Source organism: Bombina bombina, chromosome 1 (genome assembly GCF_027579735.1).
Source record: "Bombina bombina isolate aBomBom1 chromosome 1, aBomBom1.pri, whole genome shotgun sequence".
Classification (NCBI taxonomy): domain Eukaryota; kingdom Metazoa; phylum Chordata; class Amphibia; order Anura; family Bombinatoridae; genus Bombina; species Bombina bombina.
The window spans coordinates 884,402,813-884,418,347 of NC_069499.1; positions in this window are offsets into that span (position 1 = coordinate 884,402,813).

The following is a 15,535-nucleotide window of genomic DNA, read 5'->3' on the forward strand; positions in this document are numbered from 1 at the left end:
ACATAAACAACATTATTACCTATACTAAAAGGACATTCTTTATCTAGAAATGAAATTTATACGATATTTTATACATACTCTTCCAGATAACAAAAAAATTTATACAAAGATTAGCAAAGATTCAGGAACTGACACAAAGTATCCAAAAACTGGCACAGATATAGAAACTGATAAAAATGTGAATACGTATTAAAATGTTGATTATATATACATAAAAAAAACATTATTACCTGGTATTTAAAAAACCTCTTTTCACTAAAGAAGAAAATTACAAAACATTATATGTAATTTCCAGGTTCCATTATTTAAGAACAAGATAAATTACACCATACTTATAAAACTTCATTCTGTATTATAAAAAATAGGAGATTATTCCCCAAAGGTAATATAAAAATGAGGAGAAAGGGGAAATAAAATATGTGCTTCGCATAAAAAACCCTAAAAGTCTCACCCCACAGGTTAAAAGGTACACCAACAATAAGGTGGGTATCACATGTACACCTACTCTTAATATTGAAAGACTTTATACCCTCACTATCTTTGAATTGGGTTTCCTTATTAATATGTTTGCACATACTACATACCTTCTTTCCACACTTGTATGTGCCTGGTTTCAGACTCAGCCAATTACTTTTTCTATTTATTTCTGTTGTTTCAATCTTCCTCAGTTTACTGGGAGCTAGAAGGTTTTTTCAGACTTCTTCCTTTCTTAAAAGTAAAAATTGGTTCTTCTGTTAAGATAGGAGCCAAAACAGGGTCAGTCTTCAAAACCCCCCAATGTTTTTTAATTACATTTTTTAATGATCTTATGCCCCTCATTGTAGGTAGTAATAAACCTTAAAGTGTCCTTATTGTGTTGAAGCTAATTTATTATTCTCAGGTTTTAGAATAGAGTCCCTATCTGTGCTCTATTACTATCCTGTGCTCTATTATATGCTTTGTTCTATAATTTTTCTGTTGTAGCCCTTTTCCAGGAACTTAATGTTCATATTTTCAGCTTCTTTCTAAACATATTTATATCTGTACAGTTACGTCTGAGTCTTAAAATTGTCCATTACGGCACATTATCCTTCATCGTTTAAGGTGGGGCACTTCCATTATCTATGTAGCTGTTTCTATCCGTTGGTTTTCTAAAATTACTAACAGCTGTTTTTAAACTGTCATCAACATATAACCAAAGATCTAAAAATTACATTTTTGTTCTTGAATGTTTCACCGTAAAATTTAAATTAAAATCGTTATTATTCATATATGATAAAAAATTACTGATTGAAGATTCATCACCATCCCAAAGGATGATTACTTTGTCTATATAACGATGATATTTTATAATATTATTTATAAAATGGTTATTATTCCAAATCTTCTCTATTTCAAAACTGTGCATATAAATATTAGCGTACGATGGGGCAAATGTTGTCCCCATCACCGTTCCTTTTACCTGTTTATAAAACACATTTTCAAAAATAAAATCATTTTGCTCTAATATGAATTTTGTACACTCAAGGATAAAATTTAATTGTTCTACTGAGAAATTCCAATTCAATAATTCCAACCTCTAGGCATTTAATCCTTTCTCATGGGGGATTGAGGTATAAAGCGCTGACACATCGCAAGATACCCAACCATAGTTTTCCTTCCAATAGAAACTTACGTGAGGGTTCTTATTAGGACGGACACTGGATACACTTATCATAATACTTTCAATCCTCTTGAGAAAGTCTGCACGATAGCAGATGAAACGCGTAGAGGTATTATAGGAGAAACTTTTGGACTTCTAGAGGAGCCGTAGTTCTAGGAACAGAACGCTCAGTTTTTTGGACACTGAGGGTTACCGTAGCCCTAGGAACAAGCGTCTCCCTTATGCTGAAAGTTCCGGTGGATATTAGAAGGGTGAGTGTTTAATTGTGAAAGGGAAACAAGGCTGGGAAAGCAGATCGGAGCAGCTGAGTATTCTGATTGCCTGACTTGGAGGAAAAAGTTTTGTTTTTAATTGCATGATTTCTAATTAAACATTGTAAGTGCATATTTTTAAGAGCAGCAGCGTCTATGTGTTTTATTGCACTTGAGTCTCTTCTTGGCATGCTACTTAGAAGTCTGTATCTCAGGCATCTAAGCAGCTACAGACCCACCATTGGAAAGTAATCATATTAAAGGTTAGGATTGAGTCGATGAGCAGTCTCTAGGTAAGAATCTGAATGGGATTGGTGGTGCCTTCTAACCAATGACACCATTCAGTCAAGGCCATCGTAATGGCTAAGAGCTCATGATTACCCACATCGTAATTCCTCTCTGCAGGAGTAAAGCGCTTGGAGAAAAAGGCTACAGGGTGCGACTTGGAGGTTAAAGGATCCCTTTGGGGTTAGAACTGCTCTAGTCCCTATCTCGAGGTATCAAACCTCTAAAGTGAAAATGTAGGTCAGGATCAGGATGGCAGAGCACAGGAGCAGAACAGAAAGCCTTTTTTAGACAAGAGAAGGCATTTATGGCCTCAGGGGGCCAATGTTTACAGTCCTTGTTCCGTTTTGTCAATTCAGTGAGTGGAGCGACTGTTTGAGAAAAGTTCTTTAAAAACTTGCGGTAATAATTGGAGAACCCCAAGAATCTCTGTAATTCCTTTAATGAAGTAGGTTGAGGCCATTCTAAAACTGAGGTGAGTTTAGAAGGATCCATGGCACAACCTTCTTTCGAGAAGACATAATGAAGGATCTGGATCTGAACTTGGTCAAACTCACATTTTTCTAGTTTGGCTACCAAAGAATTGACTCTGAGACATTGAAGTTCCTGTCTCACGTGCTTATGATGCTCTTCCAGAGTGGAAGAGAAAATAACGATGTCATCCAAGTAGACGATAACAGTGCGATTGAGGAGGTTACGGAAGACATAGTTGACAAATGCCTGGAAGACTGAGGGGGCATTACACAGCCCAAAGGGCATTCCAAAGTGTTTGCAATGCCTTGATCTTGTGTTGAAAGCGGTCTTCCATTCTTGGCCTGGGAAGGATATGAATCAGATTGTATGCCCCACGTAAATCCAGCTTGGTGAAGAAGCAAGCATTCTGGAGTGAGTCATACAGTTCAGTGAACAACGGAATGGGATAGCGATTCTTGATAGTTATGTTGTTCAAGACCCTGTAGTCGATACAGGGTCTGAGCCCACAAATCAGATTGTATGCCCCATGTAAATCCAGCTTAGTGAAGAAGTGAGCATTCTGGAGTGAGTCATACAGTTCAGTGATCAACGGAATGGCATAGCGATTCTTGATAGTTATGTTGTTCAAGGCCCTGTAGTCGATACAGGGTCTGAGCCCACCATCCTTCTTACTGACAAAAAAGAAGCCTATCCCAGCAGGAGAGGAGAAAGGCCAAATGAAACCTTTAGCTAGGTTCTCTTGGATGTAATCCTCCATGGATTTGGTTTCAGCTTTGGAGAATGGATAACTCCTCCCTTTAGGAAGTGGGGGCTCCGGGGAAAGAGGTACATTTTGCAGTCATAAGGATGGTGGGGTGGCAGCATGTTGGCTGCTTTCTTCTCAAACACATCTGTAAAGTCTGCATATACTGAGGGAAGGTTTGAAGTAGTCTGTATACTGGCTATGGGGATGTGGAGCAGAGAAGTTACTTCAGCAAGGCAGGAGTGGAAAAAGGAGGTACCCCAGGAGGCCAGTTGTCCTTCAGCCCAGGTGAACTGTGGATTGTGTTCATGAAGCCAAGGAAGGCCAAGGATGACAGGCTGTGCTGGGGAATGAATGACCTTGAACTGCAGCTGTTCGGTATGAATGACTCCCACAGTCAGGGTCAGGGGTGCTGACTCAAAATGGATCAACCCTGAACCAAGGGGGAGTGCCATCCAGTAGTTATTTTGAGGCAAAAGAGGCAGGCCAGCTTGAATCATAAAATGGTGATCCAGAAAGTTTCCAACTGCCCCTGAATCAATAAAGGCATTGAGTGTTATTTGGTGTTTTTGTAACTTTTGACTCTCTGTGGGCAGTTTAAAAAAAGAAAGGAAAAAAATGTCACTGTGAATTGTATGTGTCACTTCTAGCCCATATTGGTAAAAGTAGTGTTGATATAGATACTCAAGAGAGAAACAAACTTTCTATACAGCATGTTACTATGGTTAATAATATAACATTATATATTGTCAAGGTATAAGTAAAGATTAATATATATATATATATATATATATATATATATATATATATATATTAGTCATATATTTGGCTAGTCAGTAGCGATGCAGGTATTACAGCCAAGAGACAATTGGTTGTTGCAGGGATGCATCTCCCTGACAATGCATTCCCAGATGAACCAATCCATGTTCAGTTTCAAAGGGCCAATCCGAGACAAGCTTCCATTTTGGGCGTTTCCAAACTCACCAATGATGGGTACTGATCAAAAAAGGGGAGGGTTGAGATCAGATGATTTAACCCCAAGCATAGAGGGAAAAGGGGGCTGCTAAATTTGAGTGAGAAAGGTTGCTAACTTTGAGTGAGGAAGGCTGCTGGCTAACTCTGGCTAATCCTGAAGGAAAATAACTGCTGCAGTTATTAAAAAGCAAACAGCTACTTTTATCCTTCATATGCGAATATCCCCAATTTTTGTATTCTGAGGTGAGATTGTTCCTGTTAAGAAATATTGGATATCGATTGGTGTTCTTCTTGGTAATGTATTAAATATTGCTGTAGTAAATAAATTTAAAGAGCAGTTTGTATTTTAGCTCATATTAATTGTCTATGTATTGTTAAACATGTATCCTTAATGCTAAATTGTTTTAACACGTGCAAATATAGAGTTATAATTCAGAGTTTGGCTATTGGCACAAAAATAATATATACAATTTCTGATGTTTTAATAGAAGTGTATATTGTACTACTGTTTAACTTAGCACTGTTAATTGTATTGCTGAATGTTAGTAGCTGCTATCTTAAGTCTCATTGTGATATTTTAAATGCAACTCTGAATGAAAGGCTATTGTGAATAAGGTAAACGTGTATGAACTCTGCATAGCATATTTTAATAGTTTTTAAACTCGTATAATATTGATTCACATTCTGGTTCCCACAAATATATTTCAATGTGTTCATAGATATTAACTAATAATAAAGAATTCAGGAATTTATATTAATTTTATTGTCTTAGTATATGCATATTTGAATGTGGGTTTAGTTTAAAGAAAAATTGTTAAATATATTAAGTTATAACCCCGCCATATACTCACATATTATTTGGAGAGTACTGCTAAGATTCTTATAAATATACTGACAATATGAACTGCTATCTTATACCCTAACACTACAATTTAACAGTGCTTGATATTTATTCTGGTTAGCTTTTTTTCTGAGCTAATTATAGATGTGTGCCAGAGATTAAATGCTACTGAAATTTCATAAAATGTATGTGAAATAGTACTCAGCGGCCAAACCCCTAAATTACTCATAATAGATTGAAACAAGCTTTCCTGTAATCCCCCCCCTCCCCTGTTGTATGGTATTCTTCATATGTGATACCACAATGTGAATAGTACACCTAAAGAAGTTATTCCTTAAGGTGCAGATATTCCTCATTGTTATACAATACTAAATGGTTACAAAGATTACTATTTAATTTATGATATAATATAAGGTCTGTTTGTAATATGAATTAAAAAGTCTGAGTAAGGAAAATCTGTGGGGTACCCCGAAAAGGTATTTGGGTACACTTAAAATCGGAATAATACCTATTAACATAAAATATTCTTACCTTTGCCAAACTGCTTGAATCACCTGTTCTGCTGTTCATTAGGTTGTAGACAGAGTCCTAAGTTTATTTACCAGTGAGAATATATTTGTTGATGGTAATAGGATAGTTAAAAGACTGGATATACAGTTGTAATTGAAAATCTAATTCTACCTAGATTTGTAACTTTGTAACGTATATGGGCCCAATGTATATTGTAATGTACAAATCTCAGAGCTCCCTAGGTTCAGGAAATAAATTTAGTAATCATATATTAGATATTTAAAAATAGAGAAATAAAGATCCAGACGTTACTTAATACTTGGATATGCTGAACAAATAAATAGTCAACCAACTTAATTCTTAATGTTTCAAATTGTAACCATTAAACCAATAGTAATAGTAAAAATAGTAACAACTAAACAATTTTTAGTTGACATACATACATACACGTATAGTCCAAAAATTGATAGGTGACTAACTTAAAGACAGTCCATAGTTCATCTCCAATGGCCAGACAGATAAAGGCCCTTTATTTTCTCCCTTCTGAAACGGTTGCTGCTCAGTGTGTGGTCCGGGTATCCTGGTCCCGGCAAATAGAAGCAACTGAAAAATACAACAAACACACAGCGCCCACCGATTAAGAACAATTTATTTGTGCGCAAAAAAAGTAAAATTTACACTTACAAGATTGTAGTGTTTAAACAGCCTATCAGAAATGTGGCAGCGGTTATCCAATGATTTTCGTTCTCCAATTTCAGACTACTTTCAGATCATAGCGTCCTTTCTTAGATCTCTTGTCTGTATTTGGAGACTCCCAGTGTTAACTGTTCCTCTGTAGCGGCGGTCTTTAACTCCAAATGTCAGCAGTTTTCACTGCAAACTCCTGACCCGCTTGTCTCAGCAAACACTCGGTACTCCCAAAGGAACACGACTTTTGAAACTGAACCACTTTTTATTACAACATATTCTGAAGGGTCAAATCAGATTTGTAGGATCCTAAATACAAATTGGAAAGTTTTAAAACAAGACCCAATCCTAAATCCAGTCTTGGGTGAAAAACCTAAGATTGTATTCAGAAAGAATAAGGATCTGAAACACTTCCTAGCACCCTCTAAATTAAAGGATGTTCAAACTACAGTTTCAAAATCAAATTGGCTAACCCCCAAATAAGGTATGTTTAAATGTAGAAAGAAGGACTGCAACATGTGTCCGCATGTCTTGCAATCAAATTCCTTTTTAAATGCAATGGGAGATATGAGTTATAAATATATATATGAAATATAGATGTACATGTGAGACAACTTATGTTGTCTACCAACTTATTTGCCCATGTAAGAAAATCTATTTAGGCAGAACCCAAATAAAAATAAAAATGAAGTTTTGGGAGCATACAAATAATATCACTAAATGTGTTGTAAAAGATCATTTTAGAGAGTATCACTCTAGCAATCCGGCAGGCTTACAAATTAAGGTGATAGATTGGGTTCCCCATAAAGTGGAGGGAACACATCGTCTCACTAAATTAAGAGGGAGGGAGACTTTTTGGATCACTGAATTAAAAAGACTCCATCCAATGGGACTGAATATTGATTTAGATTTGGCTGCTTTTTCATGAATTTAAGAGGACATCATTGGAATAGTATTATCTAAATAGTTTAAAGTAATTAGAAAGAATTTAGTAAGGTACCACAAACACCATTTATTAAGCAAAACTTCCTTTGAGCCTTATGTTATAGGGCTTACTAGATACAACGGAGTGTGAGACCAATTGTGTCCGCAATGGGTTGGTTTATTTACCAACTTGACAATGATATCATTCAGAAAAGTTTGATCTCTCTAAAATAAGAGTCATTATATTATTACATTTAAGTTGGTTATTATGATACTAACATATTGGAAAACATTTTAATGTTTTAATGTTTTTATATTTATATATTTTTATATGGTTAGGATGTTTTAAATAGTTATGGAAATATTTCTACCTGTATCGATATGGGATAGAGATGGGGCATTAGGACCCAGTAAGAAAATTTACCTGCAGAGGAACCGGCTTTTTTAGACAGGTCATATCCGGTACAAAGGGTTTTAAAGATTGGCATTTTTGTGAATTGTCAGCAAAATTAAAAGACAAACACCCCTGAAGAAGTTTGCTTGTTGCAAACGAAACGCGTAGGGTATATAAAGAGTTAAAAAAGTTACAGCTTTGGGTTACCGAGTGTTTGCTGAGACAAGCGGGTCAGGAGTTTGCAGTGAAAACTGCTGACATTTGGAGTTAAAGACCGCCGCTACAGAGGAACAGTTAACACTGGGAGTCTCCAAATACAGACAAGAGATCTAAGAAAGAACCTATGATCTGAAAGTAGTCTGAAATTGGGGAACGAAAATCATCAGATAACCGCTGCCACATTTCTGATAGGCTGTTTAAACACTACAATCTTGTAAGTGTAAATTTTACTTTTTTGCGCACAAATAAATTGTTCTTAAGCTACCTTGAATCGGTGGGCGCTGTGTGTATTTTTCATGGGCCCAATGTAGTTGACACTAGTTTCTGGGATATGCGCTCATTGAAATTAATGAAATACATTGGGAAAAATATAATAATAGGGGGAGATTTAAATTTAACTCTAATGCCCAATATTGATAGAATGAAAAATACAGGTTTGAATAGAAGAGGTAGGAAGATTCTGATTTTTCCGAGATTCTGCAACAAAATAGGGGTATGTGACAAACGGCGCATCCAGAATCCTGACATGAAGGCATTTACATGTGTATCAAAAGGCCACCAATTGATGTCCCATATATGTTCCTGATTTCAGACTTTATGACGGGGCTGGCTATTGAAGCTAGTATTAAAGCTATACTTTTATCTGATCACGCCATTATTGTTTTAGAATTTAAATCCAAAACTCTACAACCGAGTCATTCAAATAATTTTTATTTTCCAAAATACTTAGCAAACAATGCCAAATTTCAAAATCAGTTAAAGCATAGATTGCGAGAGCATGCAGATTTTAATGACACATGTAAAGATAAAGTTGAAATATTTTGGGAAACGGGGAAAGTGGTTTTACGAGGAGATATCAAAGCATATTTACACGGGGTAGAAAAAAAGTATAAACAGCGCGATCTACAGTAATCTAACAGTGTTAAAAATAGTTATAATGCATATCTGGCTAACCAATCCAAAAATACCTGGGACAGATACATAAATATGAAAACTCAACTTGACCTCTTCCTTAAACAAAATATGATACAAGAGGAAATACGTTTGAAAGCATTATACGGTGGATTTAAGGGGAGATTAGCCAAATATCTAGCCAGTATTAAGAAGCAAAAGTCCAATAACCATATTTCGGCAATCAAGGCTGGCCCCAACAGATACACTTCCAACACAGATTTTAAAAAATATATTTCTAAAGTTTTTTCAGGACTTGTATAATCATAGAACCCCCACTTAGAATCAATTTTTGGGACAAGGTAGAATTACCCAGATTTTCACAAGAAGCATTAGAACAACTGAATAACATATATTCAAGAAATTATAGATGGAATCAAAGCCGCTAAAGTAAACAAAGGTCCAGGACTTGATATCCTGCCGGTGGAATTCTATAGAATTCTCACAGAACAAAAAAACTCTACTCTTCATAATTTATTTAATATCCATTATGATAAAGCTGATTTATGCTCTGCAAACTTTGCTGCATCCTACATCTCCTTATGTAATGATCCTGCTGACCCTTTAAGTTTGGCCCTCCTACTTCACCCTATTTAAGCTGTAACTTCTCCTGACATTCTACTTATGTATCTTCTACTGCAGAGTTTACGTTTGTGCCTTAGTTACTTAGTAGTAGCTACCTTGTTTGCTACTACTAACTGTTTACCTGCAGCCTTTCTACTTTCCTACTGTCCTGGAAGCTCAGCATAGCAACCACTAAACTCATCTGCACTGCCAGTTTTACTGTTGCTTAAACTATTTGCTTCCTTCAGCACCTGCTGCATTTATCCTATGTTTATGAACTGCCTATATGAACTAAAGCTATCTGTTTGTTCAAAATATGTAACTGCTTAATTGCTTGCTGAATAACAAAACCTTATGAAATGCTGTTCTCCCACAAACTGCTACCTGAATACTGACTGCCTATTTTACTGTTGCTTGAATTAACTGCTTGCTTCAACACCTACTGCATTCTCCCAATGTTTATGAACTGCCTATACAAACTAAGGCTATCTGTTTGTTTAACTTTTTCAACTGCTTTATTGCTTGCTGAATTGTCCTCTAATCTGAGCCTGCATATACAGCTGCTCACTTACTTACATTTAAAGGGACACTCAATCAAAATAAAACTTTCATTATTCAGATAGAGCATGCAATTTTAAACAATTTTCCAATTTACTTCAATTAACAAAATGTGCACAGTCTTTAAACTTTTTGAATCACCAGCTTCTACTGAGCATGTGCAAGAATAAGCGTGTATGCATTTGTGAATGGCTGATTGCTGTCACATGGTACGTGTATGCATTTGTGATTTACTGATGGCTGTCACATGGTACAGTGGGAGTGGAAAAAGACATAACTTTTAAAATTGTCAGAAAAAAAATCTACTACTCATTTGAAGTTTAGACTAAGTGCTATTTCATTGTCTTGTTATCTTGCATTTGTTGATTATGCAAATCTACTGTGTTGACTGGTCCTATAAATCAATTACAGTATTCCTTGTGGGGAGTCTGACCAGTGATTCCACATTAACAACTACTGCTAACAAAACCTATATTAACCCTGTATGACACCGTAATACTTAAAAAGATAAGGATCCTGAAAATCCTTCATCATACAGGCCAATATCATTACTCCATTTTGACTATACATTATTAGCTTCAATTATTTCTAACTGGTTGAAGCCACATCTTAAGCAAATAATTCATGAAAATCAAGCTGGCTTCATGCCTGGTAGGAATCCAGTTAAAAATATTCATAAAACTATACCAGCACGAATACAAAATTACTTTATATGCAGATGATATCTTTCTTACACTCACACAAACTATCTTATCACTTACCCCTCTTATCTAAACGCTCCACACTTATGGCTCCTTTTACAACTTTAAAATTAACATTACAAAATCAGAACTACTTCCCATACATCTTAATGATAATGAAATACAAAAAAATCATATCAATCAATCAATCAATCAATGATTAATGATAACGAACGATTAATACCACAAATGAGCGGCCATTCCCTTTGTTGTCAGCCCACTTCTCATTTACACACCCACTTAACCCACACCTGTTCATTTTCCTGTAGGAACCATGTTGCATGTCTCAAATCTTATGTTGTTTATGTTTAAATTGTAACACATTATCTACTGTCAAACAAATCTACTCATGTGAGCACTGTCTCTATTAACCCATACAAAAAAAATATTGTAACTCTCACGATTGTATAATCTCTGTGACTCCATTTTTATCTGAGCAATAGTTTCTATATTGTTTGTAAAGTTTACTTAATTTCCAATAAAGCATTTAAACTGGGGGAAAAAAATATTTGTAAAACTGTTAATTATTGAAGATTTTTGGAACAAAAGGAGACATAAACAATTGCAGAGGATGCTGGATGCAGTAATTTTAACAGTAGAAGCAGCAAAAGCATTTGACTTTATAAATTGGTATCATTTACTCTCTGCGCTAGGAAAATTTGGCTTCCGGGGTAATTTCACTAAATATTTCTCACTAAATTATAATAATCCAATGTAGGCAATTATAATTAATGGTTTCACTACTGAAAGATTTAAGCTGTATAGAGGGACGAGACAGAGATGTCCTCTATCCCCACTGCTTTTTAATTTGTCTGTAGAACCACTTGCAATACTAATAAGATAACATTTAACAGGTATCCAAGTGGGTGATCATAAATTCACTCTCTCTATATGTGCTGATGATCTCCTAATCTATTTAACAATTTGGGGTGACTCATTACCTAAACTGCTAACAGAGATACATCTATTTGAGGCTATAGAATTAATCTGGGAAAGTCCCGTTTAAAGAGGTCAATCAAACAAAATAATTAGGAATAATATTAACCAGGAATCTGCAAGATTGGTATGAACTAAATTTCGTTTTATTTGTAATAGGAAGAAACCACAGATTACACTGAGTAAACTGATGCAATCAATCAAAGTCGAAGGATTAGCTCTTCCTAATATTAAATATTATAATCTTACGGAAATGATAAAAATTGCAATAGATTGGATAATGGAACAGGAATATGTCTCATTCCTACAATGTGAGACCAAACTGATCGCCCCTTATGACTTAAAAGCTATTCTACACTCTCCCAAGACTAAACTGCCAAATAATGTTAGCAATTTTCTTTCTATTAAAAATATAGTCATAGAATAGGTAAAAATACTATATGGAAATAAACATTAACCCATTTTTTACTGAATTTTTAACGATTTTAGGAAATCCTGAGTTCTCCCCAGGAATTTCACATGTGGTCTTTAAACACTGGAAGAGCAAGGGCTTAATACATATTAAACAACTATTAACACCAGATTGGACGGTCAATTCCTTCCTAAATATTGTAACTCAATTCAAACTACACGAAAATTATTTTTTCACTTTCTTACAAATATGACATTTTATTAAAAATCTTAAAAGGCAATATTATCCAGACTGGTCAACAGAAATATTAGGTAGTAGGATTAAATTATACTAGACGAAGATCCATTCTATTTCTTGTTTCTATAAGTTAATCAACACACATTTGAACATAAAGCAAATAGAAGAAATAAAAGTCAAGTGGCAGAAAGATTTCCCTAATATTAATAATTAAAGGATACAGGAAAGCCTAAAATGTATTAATAAAACTTGGGTTCCAACTTCTTGGCGCGAATCACATCTAAAATTGTTAAACAGGAGCTACATAACGGCAGACTCTTTGAATAAATGGTATAAAGTAAATCAAGTATGTCCTTAATGCAGCTCAAGAATAACTGACTTGGTCCACTACTTCTGGTCCTGTCCTAAAGTATTACAATTATGGGCAAAAATCAATTATTGGCTTAAGAAAATACTTTTAATAGAAATAGAGATTCATGTACTTCAAGTAGTTTTTCTGGTTAAGTTTTCAGAACAGTGTAGGAATAATGAATTAGTCAATACCAATATGCTAACAACAAGGAATCTTATTCTTAAAAATTGGAAGTCTTCCAGACTTCCAAAATTCATTGAGCTTAAAACATTTTTGGTATCACATTGTACAATGGAACATTATTCTCTACAACAACCAACTAATACACAGTTAAGGTGATTTTTCAATAAGTGGATACCAGTTATTAAGTCACTACTCGGAAAATGTACAAGCCCAATTACTAAGACCCTTTAACAAAACTGAGTTTGTACTACAAAACAATGCGGGCCACTTTCCACATTTCTGGTTAGACGCTTTCTCCCCTTTTTTTTCTTTCTTTTTTTTCCCTTCCCACCTCCCTCCCCTGAACAAAGACAGAGGCAAATGTAAAATTAATTGATGTATTGAATTTAGTGAATGTAGGAACATTTTGCATAGAAGAATTATGTTAGAAGGAAATTTTATTTTTTGATGTAACAAGTCACTTAATATATACTTATTCCTGTATGTTTTGTTGCTATTCTTGTTTGTTTCTTATTACTGTATGTACGGTAACAGAATAAAAAGATTAAAAAAATAAATAATAATAATAATAATCTCTCCCTCATGGCTCCTTCTGAAGATTTTTCTCTTAAATACATTTAAAATCCCCCTGATTGGATAATACACAAAACATAGGTAACCATTTTGGGGGATTGTTCAACATGTATATTTAAGCAGCACATTTAGATTATACAAATTGATAAACTTAGCACTATTGCAGCATTTGATCTGCTTAATAAACATTTTTATGATATGAACAATATACTGAGTACATAGAATGCTAAACCTCCATATATCATGATACACAAATGTTGAAGCACATGAAAGTGATGCAGCATAGCTGTAAAAAGCTGACTAGAAAATATCACCTAAACAACTCTATGTAAAAAAGGACAATGTCCTAAGTATTCACACCCCACTGTAATCAGGATGCTAGTCCCAGGATTTGCAAGGGAATGTTTGATCGGAACAGTAAATAGAATGCAAGCTCAATCTGATTGGCTGATTGGATCAGCCAATCGGATTGAACTTGATTCAATAGATGGATCAGCCAATCGGATTGAACTTGATTCTGATTGGCTGATTCCATCAGCCAATCAGAATTTTCCTACCTTAATTCCGATTGGCTGATAGAATCCTATCAGCCAATCGGAATTCGAGGGACACCATCTTGGATGACGTCCCTTAAAGGAACCGTCATTCGTCGGGAAGTCGTTGGAAGAAGAGGATGGATGCGCGGTGGAGGTCTTCAAGATGGAGCCGGTCGTCATCGGATGAAGATAGAAGATGCCGCTTGGAAGAAGATGGTTGCCGGTCCGGATCTACTCTTCTGCCCGGATAGGATGAAGACTTCGGAGCCTCTTCTGGACCTCTTCAGCCGTCGCTTGATAGAAGACTTCAGCCGGATGATGGATGTCCAGCCCCCGCTTGGGCTTGGATGAAGATTTCAGAGCCTGGAACGATCAGTGATACCTGGCATGGTGAAGACAAGGTAGGAAGATCTTCAGGGGCTTAGTGTTAGGTTTATTTAAGGGGGGTTTGGGTTAGATTAGGGGTATGTGGGTGGTGGGTTGTAATGTTGGGGGGGGTATTGTATTTTTTTTTTTTACAGGCAAAAGAGCTGAATTCTTTGGGGCATGCCCCGCAAAGGGCCCTTTTAAGGGCTGGTAAGGTAAAAGAGCTTTGAACTTTTGTAATTTAGAATAGGGTAGGGTCTTTTTTTATTTTGGGGGGCTTTGTTATTTTATTAGGGGGCTTAGAGTAGGTGTAATTAGTTTAAAATTGTTGTAATATTTTTCTAATGTTTGTAAATATTTTTTTATTTTTTGTAACTTAGTTCTTTTTTATTTTTTGTACTTTAGTTAGTTTATTTCGTTGTATTTATTTGTAGGTATTGTATTTAATTAATTTATTGATAGTGTAGTGTTAGGTTTAATTGTAGGTAATTGTAGGTAGTTTATTTATTTTATTTATTTTTTTGAATAATTTTTTATTGAGGTTTTATGATGCATACAAGAGAAAAAACAACATACATCGCCTCATATTGCCAACGGTAAACATGTCAGTATATATAGAACGAAAACAATTGCAAAACAGTGTACATATATAAGAGAGCGAGGCTAACCAAACCTCTATTTTATAATTTTTCGATCTGAAATTGACAGACTAATTAGTAGGTCACTCATGGACCCTTTTAGATATGATAAATGAATAGATATATTAGTCTGGAGGATAGCCGCTTTTGGGCTTAATGATAGTTGGGGGGAAGTAGGGAACAAATCAGTGGGTAAGCACCGTTCGGAGCATGGAAGAAAGGGGGAAGAAAAAAGGGGGGGGAGGGGGGAGCGGAGGTATCAGGAATAAAGTTCCTATGTCACTAGTTCAGAAACAAAGTGCCTATGACATTATAAGCAATCATGCCAGTATATGTTATAGTAGGAGATATAAAAACATATAAATATACTTTGTAAAAAGGAACCGCTCTGGGTACTTTATAGTACCAGTTGAACTGTAGTTTATAGAACATACTATGTGATAAAACAAGTGGTTCGAAACATAAAGATGCAAGACTATAGTTTAGTTAGCTAATCTAGCCTCTGTAGGTAGCTTACCTAGATATACTTTACATATCTTGCAATG